The 27,125-nt window shown below is 33.7% G+C and overlaps 1 pseudogene; it reads left to right on the top strand.

Annotated features, from left to right (window-relative positions):
• Nucleotides 1-1,946: 1,946 nt before the first annotated feature.
• LOC133819197 (amine oxidase [copper-containing] alpha 2, peroxisomal-like) lies at nt 1,947-18,893 on the top strand (annotated as a pseudogene).
• The last annotated feature ends 8,232 nt before the right edge of the window (nt 18,894-27,125 follow it).

Below are 27,125 nucleotides of genomic sequence, written 5' to 3'. Positions count from 1 at the left end.
TTAGGTTGTTTTGTCCACGGAGTTACAACTGTAAAATTGAATATACATATATATTTAATTACTAGATACAAGCAACGTGCAATATACACGTTTGCTTAGTTTTATTTATAAAATTTATTAATTATTTTTATTAAATTTATATTAATTTCATATAAATTTCAAATAAATATCTTATTTTAATTAAATAATTTATTTATTTATTTTTGTTTAAGTTTATGCTTGTTCTAGTTTTTGAATTTGAGAGTGACAACAAGAGATTATATATTATATGTTTAATGTAATATTAAATATATACGTAGATTTTAAATTTAAGTTTCTTGCTAGTTTTTTTTTTTTTAAAATAATTTGTTGCTAATTGACAGTAGATTATATTATATGTTTAATATGATATTTTCTAATAAGTGAGTTTAAGTTTAATTAAATTTTATTTAAGTTATAAATTATATCATTTTATTATTCTTAAATAATTATAATTGTAAAATATCTCAAAAATATCACATTTTAATTTGTTTAATTATTTATTATTTTTAAATAATTATCATTGTAAACTATCTAAAAAATATCATATTTTAATTTGTTTAATTATTTATTATTTTAAAATAATTATTACTGTAAAATATCTCAAAAATATCATATTTTAATTTTTAAAAAAATTTAATTTAATTTAATTTAAGTTTAAGTATTTACAAACTACGGTTAAATATGAGAATATTCTGTTCAATATAAGAATATTCCGTTAAAGTTAACACTAAAAAAATAAAAAACCGTTAAAAGCAAGAATTTCCATTACCTACACACTTATTATATAGAAGATATTTTCTTTTACTTGAATCTCTTGTCATTCTCATTAATATTGTTATCTTCTTTCCCGGCAGTTTTGTCACAAAGACTATGATACTATGATACATATATATCAACCACCAATCGATACATCTAAATAATAATTGTCAATAATTTTATGTACGTATTCAGCATTCCTGTAAAAGGACTCAGCAAAGAGACTGCCATGACCCATCCAAAAGTTATCATCTTGCTAAGGGCTGGTTCCCTACTAGAAAGAGTTGAAATACTATTATTGTACAATCTTATATGGTATTTCACAAATTTTCATTTAATAAATATTATGAAATATTCATAATCAATCAATTATAGTTTATCATCTCATATGGTATTGGACATATTAAAATATTATAAAAATAGTAAATGACGGCTAAAATACTCAATATTTTCAAAATGTTGTATTTTTATACCCAATCTTTTTTTTTTTGCGGTAAATATACTCAATGTCTTTAAAATGATACACTTTTATACCTAAATTTTTTTTGGCGATAAATAAACCTAATGTTTTAAAATGTTGCATTTTTATACCTATTTATTAAAATTATTTTGAGAATTAATATGAAAGTGAAGGAAAAATATAGAATTTTAGTTATTTTTAAAATTTTAAATTATTTTCACTTTTAAAATAATAAAAAATTAAGTTTAGTAAAATTGATCAAAATAATTAAACTTATATTTTAAATTGATAAATATATATTAAAATCATTTTTATTAATTTTAATAAAATATTTATTAATGTTTAATTTTATATAGTTATTTTGAGAAAAAATAAAAAAGAGAAAATAATTTATAATTTAAAAATAATTAAAATCCTATTTTTTTACATCACTTATTATTTATCAAAATAATAAAAAAAATATGTATAAAAGTACAACATTTAAAAAACTATTCAAGTGCAATATTTTGAAAACATTAAGGATATTTACTTAAAAAAAATAGATATAAAAGTATAATTTTTTAAAAGTATTAAGTATTTTAACCCCATTTACTCTTATAAAAATACCTTAAAATAATTTAAAATGAATATTATGAAAATAGTACTTAAAAACCATTCTATCCTTCTATATAAAGGACGAAAGTGGCATAAGTATTGTCCACGGTGCAAACTAATAAACATACGTCTCCAATCAGCCATAACATGGCGCTCCTCCTAATCTTCTCCATTTTCTTAGTATCATTTTCATCGTCAATCTCCTCCATAAAGCTCCACCCATTGGACCCTCTAACCCCAACCGAGTTTACCCTCGTCCAAACCATAGTTCATAAAGCCTACGCCAGTTCAAACCTCCACAAAATAACTTTCCAGTACGTAGGCCTCGAGGAGCCAGATAAACGCACCGTTTTGAAATGGCACATAAACCCCAAGAGGGTTCAGCCAGACAGACGAGCCCTAGTCCATGCCCGGTTTAACAAACAAACGTGTTACAGTACTCACGCCAAAAGAGCAAAACACCTCTGTACCTCATATTATTACACAAAGACCTTTATATAATAAGGGTCCAACCAACTAACACACCATAACAGAAAACCCAAGACTAAAGCAGTTACAACAACCTTTACATATATTCCTAATACACCCCCTCAAGATGAACAGTACAAATTTTGGACATTCATCTTGGAGATTAACTCATGAAACTGATTCGGAAACAGGGGCTTTGTGAGAACATCAGCAAGGTTGTGTTTTGAGGGAACATGAATAAGCTTGATGGAGCCATCCTGGACTCTTTCACGAATAAGGTGACAATCAATCTCGATATGCTTCGTCCGCTCATGAAACACCGGGTTTTCCGAGATGTGTATAGCAGCCGTGTTGTCACAATAGAGAATGGCGGGATGCGAGTGCTGAATGTCAAAGTCCTTCAGAAGGGAGAGAAGCCATGTGATCTCGCATGTGGCATTGGCCATAGCACGGTATTCAGCTTCAGCTGATGATCTAGAGACAGTGGTTTGCTTCTTAGATTTCCATGAGATGAGAGATTGTCCAAGGAAGACACAGTATCCAGACACAGATCGTCTGGTATCACTACAAGAAGCCCAATCTGCATCTGTAAAATTTTTGAGAGATAGATCTCCACAATTAAAGTTAGTTTCAGCATAAGCATTTATGTGAGGAGGAGATTTAGCATAAAAAAAGAGGCCTTGGCCAGGTGTGCCCTTTAAATATTGAAGGATACGATGCGCTGCATTGAGATGAGGAGTCCTTGGAGAAGCTAAGAATTGACTTAGCTTGTTGACAGCAAAAGATATGTCAGGACGAGTAATCGTTAAGTAGATGAGTTTACCGATTAACCGTCTATATATAGTGGGGTCGGCTAAGAGATCCCCTTCATCTTTGTTGAGTTTGGCATTAGGCTCCATTGGAGTAGAAGAAGGTTTGACCCCCAAGTAACCTGTATCACTCAATAATTGTAAGGTAAATGGGCGTTGAGACATAGATATACCTTTGGGAGAACGCCCAATCTCAAGGCCTAAGAAGAAACGTAAAGGGCCAAGGTCTTTTAGTTGAAAAACAGAGTGTAGCATGTCTTTAAAACCAGAGACAGCAGTATTATCATTTGAAGCAATAATAATATCGTCAACATAGATTAGAAGAGCAATAAAGATATTAGAAGAGCTCTTAATGAATAATGTGTGGTCCGATTGAGATTGACGGAAACCACTAGAAATAAGATATGTGCTAAGTTTGTAGTACCATTGTCTTGGGGCTTGTTTTAAGCCATAAAGACTTTTGGTTAATTTACAAACTGCATCTTTTGGTAGGGGACTATGGGATTGATACCCTTTTGGAATTGTCATGTAGACATCTTCTTTTAAGTCCCCATGTAAGAAAGCATTGTTGATATCTAATTGGTATAAAGACCAATTTTTAATGGCAGCAACAGCAAGAAGTAATTTAAGGGTATTAAACTTTGCAACAGGTGCAAAAGTGTCAGAGTAATCAATACCTTGCTTTTGGTTGTAGCCTTTGGCAACCAACCGGGCCTTGTAGCGATCAATGGCTCCACTTGGTTTATATTTGATTTTGTAGAGCCATTTGCATCCTATAGCATTCTGGCCAGGAGGAAGTGAGACAATTTCCCAAGTGTGATTTCGGACAAGTGCATGAAGTTCATCATGCATAGCTTGCTGCCACTCTGGAATGTTTGAAGCTTGCTTGTAACTAGATGGTTCTACTACCATATGGGCAGACAAAATGGCCGCCCTAAAGTGATCATTTAACCTATCATAAGATAGAACATCAGATAATGGGTAAGTAGTAGAAGACTTAGAAATAACAAAGGTACAAGCATAGTCTTTGAGATAAGAGGGGCGAGAAATAGTTCGGCCACTTTTAGAGGTGGTAACCGCAGGAGAGGGATCCTCAAGGGCATTAGTGAATGAAGAGGGCACTTGAGGATGAGTAGTTCCTGTATCAAACACTTTAGTTAGGAGAAATGAATCATTAGATACAGTAGAGTTATCATGCTTCAAAGGATAAATATGTTCATAGAAGATGACATCTCTAGATTGAAATATCTGATGAGTCTCAATATCAAGCAAAGTATAGGCCTTCATTCCATGAGGATAACCAATAAACACACAAGCTTTAGATCTAGGTGAGAATTTATGTCTATTCCGATCTAAAGTAGAGGCATAAGCAAGGCAACCAAAATTTCTAAGATGCTCATATGAGGGCAATTTATGATAAAGCAGCTCAAATGAAGTATTTTTCTTTAAAAATAAAGATGGAGTTCTATTAATTAGATAGACAGCTGTGGTAATGAGATATGACCAATAAGATAGAGAAATATGAGATTGAAATAATAATGACCGAGCAACATTGAGGATGTGTTGATGCTTTCGTTCAACCACGGAATTTTGTTGAGGCCGATCAACACATGAGTGAAATTGTTCAATCCCTTTGGAAGCATAGAATGAAGATAGGTTAAGTTCTTTTGCATTATCACATCTAACAGCTTTAATAGAAATGGAAAATTGATTAGCAATTAGAGAAAAAAACTGAGGAATAACAGTGTGCACATCACATTTTGCTTTAAGTAAATATACCCATGTAAATCTAGTGTGATCATCAACTATTGTTAAAAAATACTTGTAACCTTCTGTGCTAATAACATGAAAGGGCCCCCAAATGTCAAAATGAACAAGATCAAAAGGCTTAGGAGCACGATTATTATTAGACACAAAGGGAAGCCGTTTTTGTTTAGCTAAGTGACAAATAGAGCAAACATGATCAGAAATCTTGTTAGAAAAAACAAGAGTTTTATTTATTGAATTTGAAATTGACATAGAAGGATGGCCAAGGCGGAAATGCCATTGGTCTATTTTAGTACAAGTATTAAGTGAGCTGTCAGAATGTACAACATGTAAGAATTGACGGTCTTGTTCAAAGTAAAACAGCCGGCCTATTTTCTTAGCAATCCCAATCTTGGAAGTCCGAGAGGGTGCCTGAATAAAGCATTCAGAAGCAGAAAAAATTAGGGAGTGATGACTATGTTGCAGGAAAGCATTAACTGAGAAGAGATTATGCTGAAAATCAGGAACAAATAAAACATCAGTCAAAAAAATGCAGCTAGAAAGTTGAACAGTGCCAGAATAAGAAATAGGAATTATATGTCCATTAGGTAAAGTTACTAAAGTGGCAGTAGGATGTTTATCAATGGTCTTAAAACATTTAAGGGAGTAACACACATGGTGAGATGCTCCACTATCAACAATCCACAGACATGAAGGGAAGTCAACGAGATTACCAGAGACTTGTGAGGCAATCGGCATATTAGTGTCTGTGGCAGCCACATTTTGTTGAAGATTCTGACTTAGGAGGGAGATAAGCCGCTGACTGAGCTCGGTTTGGGACAGCACAGGTGGTTTGCCTAAAATCGACCCAGAAGCAAGAGAAGCGGAAGCTTGATGAACAGAAGGTTTGATAGCTTCATCTTGACGACGCTTGTCACCGTACCCAGGAGGAAACCCATGAAGAAAAAAACATTTTTCCACTAAGTGACCCGGCTTGAGACAATGAGAACAAGTGGGTCTCGGTTTCTTTGATCTTGATGAAGGAGGCTTGGTAGAAGTGTGTGAACCCGCAGTAGCAGCAATGAAAGGAATGGTGTGGCCTAGACTTCTTTGCCTTTCTTCTTGAGAGATCATGGAGAAGACTTTGGACAGCGGAGGAAGAGGATCATAGAGCAGAATTTGAGCTCTCACAGAAGAAAATGAGTCATTGAGACCAGCCAGAAATTGCATAATTTGATCTCTGTGATAATATCCAAGCAATCTTTCAACAGCACCACATTTACAGCCACAAGAACAAGGGATAATTGGCTGAAACTCCTTGAGTTCATCCCAAATACCTTTGAGACGAGTAAAGTAGGAATTGACATCTGAGTCACCTTGTTTGATGGTGTGGACTGAAGTTTGAAGCTGGAATATCCGAGGACCATTGCCTTGATTAAATCGCTCATGGAGATCATTCCACATAGCAGAGGCAGAATCTTGAAACATAATGCTAGCTGCAATTTCACGAGAAACAGATTGTAAAATCCAAGCCATAACCATATTATTGCACTGAATTTAAGCATGAAAAAAAGGGTCATGGGGAGGGGGTTGAGTCAGGGACCCGTTTATAAACTGGGTTTTATTTTTTGCAGCAATGGAAATGGAAGCAGCCCTCTTCCATGACTGAAAATTTTCTTGACCCGTTAATATCTGAGTTGATATCATAAAGTTGGGATTGTCTCCGGTTCCCAAGTGATAGATGTGATTAACTTGAGAAGGTTGACAGATAGGGGCTGTTGAGGCACACGGAATGCCAAGACTCGGAGCACCATCGCCAGGAGGAGCGGAGCACCTCGGGAGAACAGTGGCCGGAGGAGGGGGCTGAGGACCCGGAGAAGGAGGCGATGGGGCAGCTGGCAGATCGTCATGAGGAGGCGAGGAAGAAGATGCAGCAAGCGGCGCAGCAACACTGGGGTTCGGAGAAGGGCCAGGCGCCATGGTCGGGGCTGAAGGAGACGCACCAGGGACGGTGGCCGGCGCAGAGGGCAAGCTGGAAACAGAGGAGCTTCGTGGCTGAGATTGTCTGGTGCGAGCCATGGGCAAGAAATCAGGCGACTGGGCAGAGGAAATGACGAACCAGGCGGCTGAGGGTTTCAAGAAGAGGGTTTTACGAAGAGGGTTACGGAAGCAAGAAATGGTTTACAGAAAAAACAAGGAAAGGGTTTCAAGAAGAGGGTTTCAGAAAAACAAGAAAGTGACAGAGGAGGGTTTCAGAAAAGTAAAAGGGTTTCAGAAAAAAAAGAAAGTGTCAGAAGAGGGTTTCAGAAAAGTAAGAGGGTTTCAGAAAAGTAAGGGGGTTTCGGTTGAGTTTTCAAGAAGAGGGTTAAAAACAAATATAAAACTCTGATACCATGTTACAGTACTCACGCCAAAAGAGCAAAACACCTCTGTACCTCATATTATTACACAAAGACCTTTATATAATAAGGGTCCAACCAACTAACACACCATAACAGAAAACCCAAGACTAAAGCAGTTACAACAACCTTTACATATATTCCTAATAAAACGCATGAGATTATCGTTGACTTGTCTACTCGTGCCATAGTCTCCAAACAAGTTCACTCAGGACATGGTTTTCCTGGGTATACCTTAGACGAACAATCTGCGGCTAACGAGTTGCCCTTATCGTACGGACCATTTATCGAGTCCATTAAGAAGAGAAAGCTTAATATATCCCAAGTTGTTTGTACGAGTGTTTCGGTTGGGTGGTTTGGAGAAGTGCTACGCAAGAACTCAGAAATCAAAGTTCAGTGCTTTTCCACCAAAGGGACAGACAACTATTACTTGAACTCCATTGAGGGGATAACGCTGACCGTTGACCTTGATGATATGAAGATCGTGGCCTATCGGGACAGACTTAGGGTTCCGCTGCCAAAGGCCGAGAACACCGACTTCCAATTTTCGAACCAAAAGCCGCCTTTCGGACCGCGTCTCAAAGGTACCGGAGCTGTACTCCAGCCGAACAGTGATCCAGGGTTCACTCTTAATGGCCGTACAATCCAGTAAGTGTATATATATGTATATATATATATCTATAGTAAACATGCACATCCATGTGGTTTTATCATTTTGAATTTGAAAGAAAAGACAAAGCCATATAGCTGTGATCTAATCCCTATATATGTTAATGTTTGTATATAAAAAAGTAATCAGTATGGGTAAAATTTTTGTTTTTAAATTTTTTAAACACAAAAATGAAAATGAAAATAAAATTTTATTTTTAAAATATAAAAATATGTTTAGTAACTATTTTTGTTTTTTGTTTTTAAAAACAAAAAATAATAAACGCGTTTGATAACTTTTATTTTTATTTTTTGTTTAACAATATGATGTATTGATTTGAAGAAGAGAAGAAAAAAAGAAAGAAAAAATTAAAAACTGTTTAAAAAATTTTTGAAAGTGAAAAAATTATATTTTTAAAATTTAATAAATTTTAATTAAAATTTAAAAAATTAATAAATAAAAATAGAGTTACCAAACACATTTTTTTGTTTAATTGTCAAAATTTTAATTAATTAAATAAAAAAAACTATTTTTTTAAGTGTTATCAAACAACACATATAGTAATTTACATATTTGAATATATATACTTTTATTTATAGAATTTATTAATTATTTTTAATAAATTTATAATAATGTCATATAAATTTAAAATAAATATAATATTTTTATTAAATAATTTATTTATTTTTGTTTAGGTTTATATTTGTTGTAGTTTTTGAATTTAACAGTAAAAATAAGATATTATATATTATATGTATAATGTAATATTAAATATTATATGTGGATCTTGCTAGTTTTTTTAAAAAATAATTTGTTACTAATTGATAATAGATTATATTATATATTTAATGTAATGTTATTCTAATAAGTGAATTTAAGTTTAATTAAATTTTATTTAAGTTATAAAATGTATTATTTTATTATTTTTAAATAATTACTATTGTAAAATATCACAAAAATATTATATTTTAATTTATTTAATTATTTATTATTTTTAAATAATTATTATTGTAAAATATCTCAAAAATATGTTATTTTAATTTGTTAATTATTTATTATTTAAAAATAATTATTGCAAAATATCTCAAAAATATTTTTTTTAATTATTTATTTTATTTAATTTAAATTTAAGTGATGTAAACAAACTAAAATTAAATATAAAAATATTTTATTAAATATAAGAATATTCCGTTAAAGTTAATAACATTACAAACTAAAAAACCATTAAAACAAAAAAAAAATTCATTATCTACATACTTTTTATATAGAAGAGATATTTGAGGTCTAAATATTTTTTTTAACGTTCTTTTTAGGATTTATTGAAAAATAATGAAAAAAAATCTTAATGTGCTTTAAATATATATATCATATCTTTTTATCAATGTGAAGGACTCTCTTTTACTTCAGTTTTGGTGCAACCTACTGAAAATAAAATTACTGATGGATAACTGATAAGCACTGCTTCTAGGCGCGTCTCAAACTATATATGTATTCATCGCAATAATTCAAATCATTTTAAGTGCATGAAATGTTTTTTTTCTTCCCCTTCGATTGCTAATTTATATCATTATTTTTTGTAAATAATTTGTAAAATATATATATGAGGAGCGATTAAAACACATTCAATTTTTTTGACAATATCGTTATTTTCAGCTATAATCTTATTTTTTTTTTATATGACAATATACATTGTTGTTATTTAGAACACCCCACAAATTTTCAAGAAATTCTGAATAGTTATGAAACCGAAAATATGATTCAAAATGTCAAATTTTACATGCGTAAAAAAAAAAAAAACAGGTACGAGTACAACAAACAGTTTAAACATTGTTTTCGATACCATAATTTATTTATAATTTCTTAAAAATTTGTAGAATGTTCTAAATAACTACAATATATACCGTCATATATATTGAGATTATATCTATCAGATGTCGAAAATAGAAAAAAGATAAACTCGTATTGTAAAAAAAATAAATGCATTGAAGTCACTCCTTATATTTATATTACCGTAACAATAATATATTGTCAATGTTATTTCTTTGGGTCATATTTGCATATAGATCAATTCAATTTTTAATTAAACAATTACCTTCCTTTAAAAGATTTTTATGGAAAATGTAGAAATTATTTCACTAAAAAAATAAGTAGAAATTAGCTGAATTTATTATGAACTTAATTTTTCTGGATTATAGTAGTGAAGCCCTTAGATAATATTTAATCAATTAACTAATTAAATAAATGTCTCACATATATAAACAATTCGGCTACAAAGAAAGAATGTAAAACTATAAATATATATTGTTATTAGAACGCTACAACAATTACTAAAAATTTAGGTACCCAACAAAACATAGTAAATAAAATTGCAATAAATTATTAACAATATTATCAATAATTAGTAAAAAAAAAAAGAGAAAATATATATTCCATATAGTTACTAATAATCAGTTATACTTGCAAAAATGACTATTAAATGGAAAAGAATTACTAAATTAAAATTTTACATGATAATAAATAATTTAATTAATTGTATTGGAAAGAGCATGAGGATGAGGAGATGTGAGTATTTATCATGCATATGCATGGTAGGGACCATATTTAGGAATATTGTTGGGGAACCATCATGCATATGGTACCAACCCTAAAAATTACCTTGAGTGTAGGTTAGGACTTAGGAAAGCCATAAATAGGACTATATGGATGGATATTTTAAGAACATTATTGCTAATAGACACATATAATATAACATACGGTATCAAATATTATATATTATATTTTAATTAAAATATATGAGACCGATATTAACTTTATTATAGTAATTTACGATGTAGTAATACTCATATTTTAAGGATCATCAATCATTAGTTAAAGTCTATTTTTGACGAGTCCAAGATTTATACAGAAGAAAATTAAAAACAAAATCAAAATCTTAATTAAAGGAAGACGCATACATAAATTGAGATGCATGTGTTGATATATGTCTGAGAATATTTTTTAATAATCCTTTAAGTTTTTTTCCTTTTTGACAGTCGATTATTATTGTTAATTGCATTCTTAAGTATGTAGTGATCAAATAATTTAACTCTTTTTTTTTTTTCAGAACTTAGACATTAACTCTAAAAAATTGAAAATCTTTGTTTGTTTGTTAATTTCTTATGTCCCATTTTACTCGTCTTACATATTTCATACAAAACAACGAATTATATATGTCAGGAGCGTGGAATAGTCCTTGGTTTTTAAATTTTTCCTGATATTGGTGCGTTAGTAGTACATTTATAAAATATATTTATGAAGGAAAGTAAAAAAGAGAAACTAATTAATTAAAAAAAAATGTTTCGTGGAGTGATAAAATGTATTCAATAAATGTAGAAAATTATCAAAAATTGTATTTTGCAGAATATCACAGAGCGCTATTTTAATATAATTTTTTATATATTTTTTGAAGAAGATTTTATTATAATAAAATCATTATGCTCTTACTAAATCATTCGTCAAAATAAATAAATTATATTTAAAACTAATAAATTAATACATTTATAAAATATATTTAACTGTTCTAAATGATTCATTTCATTGCACGTGATTATCATTAAATTTGAATGGGGTTCTGTCATACTAAATTTTGTGGCATTTGTGGATATGATTCGTTCAATTAATATATGCATCAGTTTACATCAATTATTGGATACGTTTTTTATACATGTAAATCGTACATAATGATATATGTCAGTATGCGACAAAAAAAAATGATATGTCAGTCTTATTAGCTAGGAGCACAAATTGAGTGTGATATACATATCTAGGAGCACTCTTTGATTAAACCTTATTGATTTGTAGATATAAAAAAAAATGTAAGAATAAATTAATTAATTTCATATTAATACAATCAGGTGGGCCCCATGTCGGATACGATGCTCGAGTGGGACCAGTAATATCAATGGCATCAATCTATGACATAGAAAAACACAAGTATCGACGAGTGTTGTACAGAGGTTACATATCAGAGCTTTTCGTTCCATACATGGATCCCACTGAAGAAGTATACTTTAAAACCTATTTCGATTGTGGAGAGTTTGGGTTTGGTCAATCTGCAGTGTCACTCGAGCCCTTCACTGATTGCCCAGACAACGCAGTGTTTTTAGATGCTTATTATTCCGGACAAGATGGCAGCCCTGTCAAAATTTCAAAAGCAATTTGTATATTTGAACAACACGCTGGTAATATCATGTGGCGACACACTGAGACTGGTCTCCCCAAAGTGGTATGCAAAAATTAACATTAAGGTCATTCTATTTATTGTAAGAGTTTGTGTTTATATATATATATATATATTTATACATATAATCTATTACTAATGTACAATATTTATGGTAGGTGAGGGAGGTGAGACAAGATGTGAGCCTAATTGTGAGAATGGTTTCTACTGTGGGCAACTATGACTACATTCTGGATTGGGAATTCAAGCCTGGTGGCTCCATCAAAGTAGGGGTATGTTCAAAAAAAAAAAAAAAGTTCTACTTGCGTAATATCAATCAATGTATCGTTAAAAAAAATTAACAGTCTATTAACCTATTTGTAATTTAAGCTAATTGTCAAATTTAACTCAGGGTTAAAAAAAAAATATAATTCTCTATCATTTTAAAACAGTCAAAAATGGATTCTCTCTACTTATTTTCTATCAAAGTTTTTTTTAAAGATAATATTGATCTCACTTAATAAACTACATTAATATATTTATGGTTAAATTTAAATTAACAAACTAAATCAAAACCTTAAAAAAATATTGACAAAAAATAAACAGGGGGAACTATTTCGACTATTTCAAATAACTAAGAGTTATTTTTAATTATTTTTTAAGAACTTAGAGTTAAATTAATCACATAATTCATTTATTATTATGAATCCATTTATCATTTATTTTAAATCTGTTTATGTATGAATAATAATAATAATTGACAGGTTGGGCTAACAGGAGTGCTAGCTACAAAAGCAGTTTCGTACACTCACGTGGATCAAATACTAAACAAGGACACTTATGGTGAACTTCTAGCAGAAAATACAGTAGCCACACATCACGACCACTTCCTTAACTATCATCTCGACCTAGCCGTGGATGGTGAGGCCAATTCCTTTGTGACCACCAACTTAGTTACTGAAAGATCTGTTGGACGCCACAACACGTGAAAACGTAATTACTTTATTGATACAAAAGTAATTACACCAAGACTTGATTACAATTCTTGACCACACACTAAAACACTCTAGCTTGCACTCTTTGGAACACTTTTAGATGCACTTTGTGTACTCACTCTTTGACTCACTTTTGGGACACTCACTTTGCTAGTACCTTGGACACACATTACATTTGTATTTATAGGCTACCAAGGAAACATCTACATCTTTCTAGACTTTTCTAACTTTATAATTTATTTAACTACTTTCTTCATGTTTCTAGAACTTTCTATATTGTCTAATTAGTTCTAAGCTATTCAAGAACTTTCTAGAATGTTCTATGTTCTTCCTAGTATATTCTAGAACATTCTAGAATTCTAGAGCATTCTAAATACGGTAATGACTTTTAACACTCCCCCTCATTACCGAATCTCTAAGCTTCTTCTCGTTTGATGAGGTTTAGTTGAGTTCTGAATTTTGAAAACTTGATTGTGCTTAGTCCTTTGGTGAATATGTCAGCAACTTGATCATCTGTGTTGATTTGTTGCATCTCTATTTCTTCTTGAAGCACTTTTTCTCTCAGAAAATGATAATGCACTTCCACGTGCTTTGTCCTTGCATGAAATACTGGATTTTCTGCTAAGCGAATAGCAGACTGATTATCACAATAAAGCGGTATTGCATTGTCTGTAGATTGGTGTAGATCCTTCATCAGTTGCATTAACCACATACTTTCCTGAGCTGCCATTGCTGCTGCTCTATATTCTGCTTCAGTGGTTGACAAGGACACCGTTGGTTGCCTTTTGCTACACCAAGATATAGCTCCAGATCCAAGCTTGAATACATACCCAGTAGTCGATCGACGGGTATCATGATCTCCAGCATAATCAGCATCACAGTATCCAACTATCTTAACCTCTTCCCCTTTCTTATATAAGAGACCATAGTTAATGGTATCTTTGACATACCTCAACATTCGTCGCATTGCTTCCAAATGAGGTTTCTTTGGGTGTTGCATATACTGACTTGCTACACCAACTACATACGAGATATCTGGTCGAGTCAATGTTAGATAAATTAGACTACCAACCAGCTGTCGGTACATTGCTCCGTCTTGCAAGTCCTGCCCTTCATGCGCGCATAACTTGGCATTAGTCTCCATAGGTGTTGAGATGGGCTTGCACTCGAGCATTCCAAACCTTTGCAACAATTCTTTAGCATACTTTTGTTGACAGAGAAATAAACCTTCCTCAGTTCGGTCGACTTCTAATCCAAGAAAGTGTTTCAATTCTCCAAGCTCCTTCATTTGAAAGCGAACTGATAAGTTCTCTTTTGTTTGACGAATCTCTGCTTCATCATCACCAGTAATGATGAGATCATCGACATATACTAGGACAACTGCGATCTTTGCATCCCTTACTTTGACGAATAAGCTTGAATCTGCATGCGCCATGATATAATCGCTCTTTACTAAGAACTCAGCAATCTTGCCATACCATGCTCGTGGAGCTTGCTTCAATCCATAGAGCGCCTTTTTCAGTTTACAGACATACTCAGGATGAACTTTATCCTCAAATCCTCTTGGTTGGACCATGTATATTTCTCGATCTAGTTCTCCATGTAGAAAGGCGTTCTTCACATCCATCTGCCATAGTCTCCAGTCTTTACATGCTGCAAGCGCCAGCAGGACTCGTACTGTTGTAATCTTGGCAACTGGGCTGAACGTCTCATCATAATCTAGCCCATACTGTTGAGAGAATCCACGAGCTACTAACCGAGCCTTGTATCTTTCAATTGAACCGTCAGGACGAGTTTTTACCTTATAGACCCATTTGCACGAAATGGGTTTTGCTTCCTTCGGCTTTGGCACCAGCTCCCAAGTCTGATTCTTCTCTAAAGCCGTTATCTCTTCTTTCATTGCTTCAAGCCACTTGGAGTTCTGGTATGCTTCTTCATATGACTCCGGCTCTCTGAACTTCTCTTCTTCAGCTACAGCAGCATTGGCGTATTTGGGATTTGGCTTCCGCGCTCTTGTTGATCTCCGAAGTTCTGGTTGGCCATTGTTTGCATCATCTTCTGTTCTTTGATGCACTCCTGTTTGCCATGGACTCTGTGTTGTGTCTTTGTTGTCTTCTTCATCTGTTTCTGGAGTTGAAGGTAACTCAACAATTTGCTCCCCCATCTTCTTCTGCAAATTGTCTTCTATTTCCTTAGAATCTGGCGACTCTTCCTTTTGTGGTGACCACCATGATGAGGCTTCATCAAATACCACATTCCTTGATGTATAACACTTTCCAGTATTAGGATCGCAGCACTTCCACCCTTTCCTTTGGCTATCGTATCCCACAAAGATACATCGAATTGCCTTCTTGTCAAATTTTCTACGTAGATGACTTGGCACGAACACGTAGCATACACAGCCAAACACTCGAAAGTGACTTACTGCAGGTTTACAACCCCACAGTTTCTCAAAGGGTGAAATGAACCCTAACTTTGCTTGGGGAAGTCTATTGATCACATGAGCTGCTGTCTTCATACCTTCTGCCCAAAATCTTCCTGGAACATTCTTCGCATGTAGCATGCTTCGACATGTCTCTGCAAGGTGTCGATTCTTCCTCTCAGCTACTCCATTATGTTGTGGTGTATTGGCACATGTGAATTGATGGTGTATGCGGCACTCTCGTAGGTACTGAGAAAATTCATCTGATGTGTATTCACCGCCATTGTCTGTTCGGAGGCATTGGATTTTCTTGCCGACTTCTCCTTCCACTATTTCTTTGAATTCTTTAAATTTTTAAAAAGTTTCAGATTTTTCTTTCATAAAGAAAATCCACACATACCTTGAGAAGTCGTCAATGAATGTAACCATGTACCGCATGCCGCTGATCGATGGTTGCTTGACTCGCCCGAATACGTCAGAATGGACTAGCTCCAACGGTGCTTTGGCTTTGAACTTTGAATCTTCATACGGTAATTGATGTGCCTTACCGTATTGGCAGCCAGCACATACAGTCTCTGTTCTAACTTCGAGTTGAGGAAGACCCTTCAGCATAGATTTCTTCATCATCACCTTGAGTTTATGATAGCTGACATGTCCTAGCCTTGCATGCCACAAATCTGTTGTTTCGTTCTTTCGAGTCTTGTCTACATAAGCTGACTCTGCTGACATTACATAGACAGACTCTAAACGTTTTCCTCTCATCATCGGTGTTCCAGAGATTTCAAGATCTCAGTAGATCTTGACATCTTGAGGACCGAATACGACATGGTGGCCCGACGCCGTAAGTTGCGCTACTGACAATAAATTTTTCTTCATCCCAGGTACATGGTAGACATCCTGGAGTGAAACTTCTTTTGAGCTGAATCTCGGCGTGATTGTTGTTTTACCGATGTGAGCAATCGGTAATCTTGAGTTGTTGGCTGTTACCACTACACGACCACCTTTATATTCTGTTATGTTCTGCAGCTTCTCTTCGTCTCCTGTCATATGATTTGAACAGCCAGAGTCGATTATCCAATCATTATTGTAGTCGATCTTTCCTGGAACAGTAGCTGCTAGAGCTAATTCTTCTTCCTCCACAGCGAAAGATGCTTCTGCGTCCCATTCTTCATCGCTTGTCTTTTCTGCATTTGACGTGGCTGCATTACCTTCTGCAGTTTTCTTCTTGAACCAGCAACTTTTAGCCATGTGGCCATACTTTCCACAGTTGTAGCATTTCCCATCAAACTTATTGTTATTCTTTGACTGGCCACGCCGGTTGTCTTTCTTTTGAGCTCCCCCTGTTTGGGAGCTTCCATGATGACTATCCTTGTCATCATTTTTCTTAAAATTTTTGCTAGCATTTGGTCGAGATCGACCTTTCTTATCACCACTAAAGAGTGCTTCTTCGTCACTCTTTGATGAGATTCCAGATGTTTGCTTAGCTAACGTTTCTTGGTCAGCTAGCAAGTTTTCCAATTCAACAAGAGAAGGTTGGGTTGGCCAACCTTGTATTGCAGCAATAAAAGTTCTAAATTCTGGCCTTAATCCATGAATAATAATTCTTCTAATTCTAGCATCTGACATGCCAGCAGCAGAGTCTAATGCAGAGATTTCGCGACAAAGAGATTTTACCTTGGTGAAGTATTGGTTGATCATCATGTCGCGCTGCTTGATTGAGAGAAGCTCATTCTCCAAAAGCTGCAATCTCGTATCATTCTTCTTGGTGAACAGTGATGCGAAAGTATCCCACGCTGCCTTCGGTGTCTTCGCTGGCCTGATGTGCTCCAACATTTCATCTTCAACTGTGGTCTGAATCGCAAACATGGCTTTGCCCGCTTTAATCTTCCATTTCTTCAAAGCGGTTGCATCTTCCGGTTGTGTGACTTCATTGCCACCAACGATCTCCCACAAGTCTTGGCCTTGGAGATATGCCTCCATGTGCATCGACCACGTGTTGTAATTTTGGTTGTTAAGTTTCTTAATTCCGCCGACCACTTGAAGGTCACCCATCGTGCAAACTCTGTAGTACTAAACCACACACGATCACTCTAAGAAACTCAACAAAGGACTCTTTCGGTACGACCCTGATCCGGCTCTGATACCACTTGTTGGACGCCACAACACGTGAAAACGTAATTACTTTATTGATACAAAAGTAATTACACCAAGACTTGATTACAATTCTTGACCACACACTAAAACACTCTAGCTTGCACTCTTTGGAACACTTTTAGATGCACTTTGTGTACTCACTCTTTGACTCACTTTTGGGACACTCACTTTGCTAGTACCTTGGACACACATTACATTTGTATTTATAGGCTACCCAGGAAACATCTACATCTTTCTAGACTTTTCTAACTTTATAATTTATTTAACTACTTTCTTCATGTTTCTAGAACTTTCTATATTGTCTAATTAGTTCTAAGCTATTCAAGAACTTTCTAGAATGTTCTATGTTCTTCCTAGTATATTCTAGAACATTCTAGAATTCTAGAGCATTCTAAATACGGTAATGACTTTTAACAAGATCAACCAAAAACAACACACCAAGGAAGAGTTATTGGGACGTTGTTAGAGAGACTGCTAAAACTGAATTAGACGCAAGAATTAAGGTGGGTTTGAAGCCTTCGGAGTATACTGTTATAAACCCAAATAAGAAAACCCAAGTGGGAAATGACATCAGCTACCGTTTGATGCCTGGTTCAGCTGCCAGTCCACTTCTAAGTAGTGACGATTATCCACAAATTCGAGCTGCCTTTACAAATTATAACATTTGGGTTACACCTTATAATAAGTCTGAGAAATGGGCTGGAGGAAAATTTGTCGGTCAAAGTTCTGGAAACGATGATAACTTGCAAATCTGGAGTGATAGGTACGAACATATTATATTATATCATATATATATATATGTATATTGTATTATATTCAAATAAGGGTCCAAATTTTAATTTGGTGAATATTAATTAATTTATGGTTTATATTATAATAATGTGTGCAGAAATAGAAAAATTGAGAACAAGGATATAGTGTTGTGGTACACCATTGGTTTCCATCATCTGCCTTGCCAGGAAGAGTATCCGGTCATGCCGACACTAAGTGCAGGATTTGAGCTACGACCAGCGAATTTCTTTGAGAGAAATCCAGTACTTAAGGTGATCCCTGCCAAGAAATATGTGATTTGGTCCAATTGTTCTACTACCCACAATCACTAGCTAGCTGGGTTATTTTTCTATTAAAAAAATTATAAATAAAGATCAAAGTTATCTTTATTTTAATATAATTAGTATTAACTATGCCTCAATCAATAAAATTGTGAGAATGGATTCTACCATGGGCAACTATGATTCTTTATTGGAAATTCAAGCCTAGTAGCTCCATCAAAGCATGGGTACGTTTTAAAAAAAGTATTTAAGTAATATAAATAATATAGGTGGATTTGGATGATTAAGATACTTCCTTTGTGACCAGTGACTTGGTCACTAGAATATCTACCCAAAACAACGTACCTAGGAAAAGTTATGGGGACGTTGTTAGAGAGATTGCCAAAATTGAATTAGAGACTAGAGAAATTATGGTGGGTTTTGAAGCCTTCAGAATATATAGTTATAAACCCTAATAAGAAAACCCAAGTGGGATATGATATAAGATACCATTTGCCTGAGTCAGTTGTCTACCCAATTTAAATTAGTGACAATTATTCACAAATTTGAAATGTCTTTATAAACTTTTCCGTTTGCACTACTAAACAAATGTCATTTCTCAACCGGTTGGACCCGTCAAGAATTTCAATACCGAGATTGAAAACAAGTCCTATCTCGACGGTTCTGGCTCCGAAATAGGCATGTCATCTCAATCCATTATTTTTCTTTCATAATTTATATATTCAATATATATATTAGTCAGACAAATTATCATTTGCAATAATAATAGCTTGTGGTATTTGTAATCCACATAAAAGAAACAAGAAGTCTTAACTATATGATAGTTAATGTTAATATAGTTAAGGTGGTTAAGTTAGTTAATAGTCTCGGGTTAGTTTAGTCTTTTGCTCTCTATTTAAACAGATTGTTAGAACTCTTTGAAAAACAGAGTATTATGAGTTAGTGAGATTGATTCATACTGAATCATAGCTAAGGAGATTAAAGTCTGAACAAGAATCACTTTTCTTGTTCTCAAGTGATTTGAGAGGCAAAAGTTTTCCCGAGAGTATTTTTTGTATTTGTTCATGATCATGGTGTTTTGATCATTGAGAGATTGAGCTGCTGTAATCAAGAGTTGTATACACATTGTATCAAGATCAATAAAGGGGAGAAACTGGAAGTAGGAACTACCATTTGGCCGAACCAGTATAAAACTGTTTGTGTTTCTTGCTTTATTTTCTTTTCTGTTTTGCTGAAAGAATTGCTGTAGCAATACTTTATCATTCGACTGTTTGATTGGCTTTACTGTGTTCTTGTGCATCAGTTTTAATTATTGCTAACATTTAGCATTAGTTTGTAGTTGTGCTTGCTGTTAAGTTGTGTTAGCAGGGATTACCACAGTGGTATCAGAGGCAGGTTTGCACAAGAACCGATTCTTTGAACAATTTCAAAGATCAAGAAAGAGATGGCATCTTCCTCAACCAGATTTGATCTGGAGAAATTTGATGGCAAAGGGGACTTTAGTCTCTGGAAGGAGAAGATGATGGCGATTCTCATCTATCAAAAACTTGATATAGCTCTGGAAGAAGCCACTGAGAAGTCAGAGCCAGAAGCTGCTAAGAAGAAAGAATCTGACACAATCATCAAACAAGCTCGATCAGCAATAGTGATGAATCTTGCTGATAATGTACTTAGGCAGGTCATTGGAGAAAAGACTGCATTGGGACTTTGGAACAAACTCGATCAACTATACATGGCAAAGTCTACAGCCACAAAGATCTTCTTGAAAGGGAAGTTTTATGGTTTTAAAATGAATGCAACAGTTTCATTAGAACAAAATTTAGATGACTTAAACAAAATTGTTCTAGCTTTAACTAACATGGGTGAAACCATAAAAGAAGAAGATCAAGCTGTAATTATTTTAAATGCTTTGCCTGAACTGTTTAAAGAAATGAAAACAGTGATAATGTATAGCAGGGATACTCTGACTTTGGAAGATGTTATGGGCACATTGAGGTCTCGAGATGCTGAAATGAATTGGCAAAAAGCTGCTAAACAAGAATCAAAGTTAGATGAAGTTCTAGTTGCTCGAGGAAGACCATTCAGAAGAGGAAATTCAAGAAATCGATGGAATTCAAACTCAAGATCAAGATCGAGGCCAAGAGAAACAAGAAAGTGTCACCATTGTGGTAAAGTGGGACATCTGATCAAATATTGCTGGGAATTAAAGAATAAGAAGAAGAAGGGAAAAGAAGAAGAGGAAAAGAACAATAGATCTAATGCAGTAACTGAGGATCCATATAGCTCAGATGGTGATGTGTTCACCATAATGGATCACACATCAGATTCGAATTTTTCAAGTGGAAAGGCTTACACCAGTTCAAATACAAGAGATGATGAAGAATGGATTTTGGACAGTGGCTGCACATACCACATGAGTCCAAATCGAAAATGGTTTATGAATTATTCAAAAGTTGATGAAGGGAATGTAATTATGGGAAATGACCATAAATGCAAGATTGCTGGCATTGGATCAATCACAATCAGAAACTCAGATGGCACTATAAAGACCCTAGAGAATGTCAGGCATATTCCAGATTTGAAGAGAAATCTAATATCTCTAGGGACACTTGATGATGAGGGTTATGAGTACAAATCTGGCAAAGGCACCATAAGGATTACTAAAGGTTCTTTATTGGTTATGAAAGGGATTAAGAGACATGGTCTCTATTTCTTAAATGGTGAAACTGTGCTACCTGCACAGGCTGCAACAGTCAGCAAAATAATTGCCGATTCGAAGTTATGGCATGCTAGAATGGGTCATATAAGTGAGCAAGGCTTGGTGGAATTATCCAAGCAAGGCTTACTCAAGAATTATACACATTCTAATCTCCCTTTCTGTGAAACTTGTGTGCAGGGAAAGCAAACCAGAATCAAGTTTACTCAAAGCAGTTTTCGAGCAAAACAAGTTATGGAATACATCCATGCAGATTTGTGGGGAGCCAGTAGAGTTAAAACTCCAGGAGGTAACCAGTATTTCTTATCAATCATTGATGATTACAGTAGAAAGGTTTGGGTTTTCCTATTAAAGTTTAAAAATGAATGCTTAGATAAATTCAAGAATTGGAAAATATATGTTGAAACTCAAACAGGCTGTAAGATAAAAACTCTAAGAACTGACAATGGCTTAGAGTTTATTAATGATGAATTCAATGATATTTGTATGAAAAATGGCATTCAAAGGCATAGAACTGTTATAAAAACCCCTCAGCAAAATGGTGTTGCTGAGAGGATGAATAGGACACTTTTAAACAAAGTTAGGTGCTTGCTTATTGAATCTAATATGCCTAAGAAATACTGGGGTGAAGCTCTTTATACTGCATGCTACTTAATAAATCGAAGTCCAAGTAGAGTAATTGGTCTTAAGACTCCTGAAGAACTTTGGAATGGTAAACCACCCTCAATGTCACATCTAAGAACATTTGGTTCAGCCTCTTATGCTCATAATGTTGAAGATAAACTAGGAAAGAGATCAATTAAATGTGTGCTTATGGGATACCAAGTTGGTGTCAAAGGATATAGGCTGCTTTCACTTGAAACTAACAAAATCATAATTAGTAGAGATGTTATCTTTAATGAGCATGATTTTCCTTCTAAAAGAAATGAGAAGGGTATGGTTTCTGATTTTGCAGGTAAAAACTCACCAAGAAAAAATGAAGTCAGTATTGAGATCGATTCTACACAACCATATCAAGATGGTCAAGACTGTGAACCTGAAAGTGGTACTGAGATGCAGGAGGAAGACCTTAGTGATTATCAATTAGCAAGGGATCGAGTCAGAAGGGAAATTAAGGCCCCTGTCAGATATGAAGAAGCTGATATTATTGCATATGCTTTAAATATCAGTTCTGGATCTCCAAATGAACCAAAGACATATAAGGAAGCTGTTGACAGTAAAGACTCACTCAACTGGATTAATGCAATGAAGGAGGAGATTGCATCATTGAAGCAAAACAATACCTGGATTCTTGTCCCAAAACCAGAGAGGCAAAAGATAATTGGCTGCAAGTGGATTTATAGAATCAAAGAAGGAATTGCTAACAATGAACCAAGGATTTTTAAAGCCAGACTTGTGGCAAAAGGATTTTCTCAAATTGAGGGAATCGATTATTCTGAAATATTTTCACCAGTTGTCAAGATGAAGACAATTAGAATGATGTTAGCATTGGCAATAGACTGGGAAGTGGAACAGATGGATGTTAAGACAGCATTTTTAAATGGTCAACTTGAAGAAACAATATACATGACTCAACCTGAGGGGTTCAAAACTGAATCAAGAAGCACAGAGCTAGTTTGTTTACTTAAAAGGTCTCTGTATGGTCTCAGACAATCTCCTAGACAATGGTACAAGAAATTCGACTCAGTTGTCACCAAAGTTGGTTACTCAAGGTCAGACTATGATACATGCTTGTACTTTGCAAATTTAGACTCAAATTCAGCAGTGTTCTTACTCATCTATGTAGATGATATGCTGATAATGAGTAAGGACATGGATCAGATAAATCGATTGAAGAGCATACTAAAAAATGAGTTTGAAATGAAGGATCTTGGAGCTGCTAGAAGAATACTGGGCATAGACATTATCAGAAATAGAATCAAAAGGAGTCTGCTGCTGAGTCAAGAAAAATACTTAAAAAGAGTGATTCAGAAGTTTAAAATGGAAGACTCTAAAGGAGTAAACATTCCACTAGCTGGACACTTCACATTTTCTACTGATCAAGCCCCTAAAACTGATAATGAAAGGAAGAACATGGAAAAGATTCCATATGCAGAAGCTATAGGTAGTGTTATGTACTCTATGATTAGTACAAGACCTGACATAGCTTATGCTGTCAGTGTTTTGAGCAGGTACATGGCAAATCCTGGAGAAGAACATTGGAAGGGTGTTAAATGGTTATTAAGGTACTTGAAGGAAACAAGTAACCTTGGTTTGAAATTTGACAAAACAGGCTTGAAGACTCATCTAGAAGGGTATGTTGATGCTGATTATGCTTCAAACCGAGACACTAGGAAATCAATTACAAGTTATTGTTTTCAGTTAAATGGTTGTTGCATTAGTTGGAAGGTTCAATTGCAACAAGTTGTTGCACTCTCTACTACTGAAGCAGAATTCATGGCAACAACTGAGATTTTCAAAGAAGCAGTGTGGCTCAAAGGAATACTAAATGAAATAAAGATGCTTTCAGGGAAAGTTATAGTCTATTCAGATAGTCAGTCTTCAATACATCTAAGCAGAAATCCAGTGTATCATGAAAGATCAAAACACATTGATATAAGACTTTTTTGGATACGAAACAAGATTGAAGAAGGTGAAGTTAATCTTGAGAAAATTCCCAGTGAAGATAACCCTGCTGATGCTGGTACTAAGGTATTAACTGTCAGCAAGTTCCAACATTGTTTGGACTTGCTGAACATGGGAACTGTTTGAAGATTTCGATTTCTCTCCCCTAGCTCAGTCACATGTTTCTCTTTATGTGGATTAAGGAGGAATTTGTGGTATTTGTAATCCACATAAAAGAAACAAGAAGTCTTAACTATATGATAGTTAATGTTAATATAGTTAAGGTGGTTAAGTTAGTTAATAGTCTCGGGTTAGTTTAGTCTTTTGCTCTCTATTTAAACAGATTGTTAGAACTCTTTGAAAAACAGAGTATTATGAGTTAGTGAGATTGATTCATACTGAATCATAGCTAAGGAGATTAAAGTCTGAACAAGAATCACTTTTCTTGTTCTCAAGTGATTTGAGAGGCAAAAGTTTTCCCGAGAGTATTTTTTGTATTTGTTCATGATCATGGTGTTTTGATCATTGAGAGATTGAGCTGCTGTAATCAAGAGTTGTATACACATTGTATCAAGATCAATAAAGGGGAGAAACTGGAAGTAGGAACTACCATTTGGCCGAACCAGTATAAAACTGTTTGTGTTTCTTGCTTTATTTTCTTTTCTGTTTTGCTGAAAGAATTGCTGTAGCAATACTTTATCATTCGACTGTTTGATTGGCTTTACTGTGTTCTTGTGCATCAGTTTTAATTATTGCTAACATTTAGCATTAGTTTGTAGTTGTGCTTGCTGTTAAGTTGTGTTAGCAGGGATTACCACATAGCCCTTAACATTTGAAAAGGTTAGAGTTGGGAGTACAATACAAACTTCTTATGAATTATATATGAAATAATTTCTTAATTATAATTCATAGTATTAAGCTTCTTTAATTATACTACTGTAATATTTATATCCTCGTACATGGAGTAGCAAGCGATATATGGTATACTTTTCATATGATCAGTTATTGGGAACTGTGTAAATACAGTTTTCATTCCAGCCATTTGCATGTTCTTAAATAAAATAATTATAAATAAATTCAAAAGAAGCATTAAATATCAGCACTAATTGCGAGATTTTTTTTTTCATTTCTATTCAATATTTTTTTTATTTAATTTTAGTATTATATATATTTAGGATATTTGTGTCAAAATACTAAAATTATGAAATATTTACGGCAAAAATACTCATATTATATGCAAATTTGACATCACGTGGTTGACTTAGCGGCAAAATAAACATTTGCAACAAAATATGAATAGAAGATTCTTTTGCAACAAAATAAACATTTGCAACAAAATATGAATAGAAGATTCTTTTGCCGACAAAAATAATAACCTTGATACATAAGTTCTACAAACATAATAAGTTGGTTACTTTCGCCGCAAATATCCACATATATTTTTATAAGTACATATATATCATTTTGGATCCTATTTTGTGTAAAAGCTATCTGTTTGACCTTTTGTTAATATACAATATTCAGATCCTGTATTTTGTAAAATATAATATAATAATACTCTAAGCTCAATTTTGGACAATTTTCTTGAAATACAACTAAAATGCACTTACTTTTATAAATTAGTTAATTTAATAATCTCAAATAAAACATTATTAAATTAAAATTAATAAAAAATTGATATAAAAATTTAAAAATAATGAAAAAAATCATATTTTAATTAATTAAAACTCTAAAATAATTTTGATAAAAAAAATTAAAATTAAACCAAAATTTAATCTTCTAACTTATAACAGTAATCAAATTAAAACAAAACTATTTAAAGAAAAAACAAAACAAAAATAAAAAAAACCAAATAAGTAAAGTTAAAATGTTCTAAGTTCATCTTTAGCACCCAAGATTAAATCGAAACATGCTCACCCAGATTCAAATCCCAAAATCAAAACATATTCTTGAGTTCATCCATCAAACTTAGATTCAAGCATTAATACAACAACTTCTATCAAAAAATTCAAGCCCAGAAACCATTACAAAACCAAAATTAGAGGTATGCACAATATACAATTTAAAATTAGGCAACAAAAAAAATTGTAAAGAAATAAAGATTTGAAATCGACAAACAACACCCAGATCTGAAAGAAATGAGAAATTGTTTAGATAAACTGTGTACCAAGCCATTGTCTTGGCAACATCCAAGCCCCATTTGACCAGAAACTTGACCCCCAGCGAGTCCCTATTTTCCTTTGTACTAGCTCATAGCCATTGGCGACTCAAGTGTGCTTTCTTTGCATTGAAGAACACCTAGCCAAAGACTTTCTATCCTCACCCACGCCAAAGACCTCACCCACACTGAAGAGCTAACTTGCGCCAAATAACTCACTCACGCAAGTCCTCAGATCTGATTGCCAGATAAGTGCTCATCTTCACCCACCACTCAAAAACCATGACTTTTGCCGGCGCAAAAAAGCCATCTGGTCTTTACCGATGTGCTTTTGTGTCGGCAAAAAGTGACGACGTACATCCGTCGATAATGGGACTTTTGCCAACGCAAAACGCACTCCGCCGACAATTATATCTTTTGGCGACGAAAAAATGCGCCGGGAAAAATAAGGATGCGTCGACGAAAAAATTTGTCGCGGGATTGTGGAAAACACTTAGAGGTTTCTTTTAGTGGCGCAATATTGCGCCGGCAAAGAATGTTGCTTTTAGTGGCGCGCTTTTGCGCCGACAAATGTGGATATCTGTAGTAGCGCATTTTTGCGCTGGTAAAGGTTGAGACTTTTACCAACGTAATTTTGCGTCGATAAAACTATTTTTTAAATAATTTTTTTTGATAATGTTACTAATTTTATTTTTAATATATTAATATTACTTAATAAATTTCGATTTTAATATATTAATAATTATTTAATTTTTTAGTAATATTATTTAATTAGAAATAAAATTAAAATTAAAATTTTATAAATAAATAAAAAATATTATAACTATTAATGTTTATTGTCTCAACCAAACATGAAAATATAAAAGTAGTTTAGCAAATTAAAATTCCAATCAATTAAATTTTAAATAAATAAGTTCTACAAAT

The sequence above is a fragment of the Humulus lupulus genome, chromosome 2 (genome assembly GCF_963169125.1).
Source record: "Humulus lupulus chromosome 2, drHumLupu1.1, whole genome shotgun sequence".
Lineage (NCBI taxonomy): Eukaryota > Viridiplantae > Streptophyta > Magnoliopsida > Rosales > Cannabaceae > Humulus > Humulus lupulus.
This window is presented reverse-complemented; position numbering and strand designations above follow the sequence as displayed.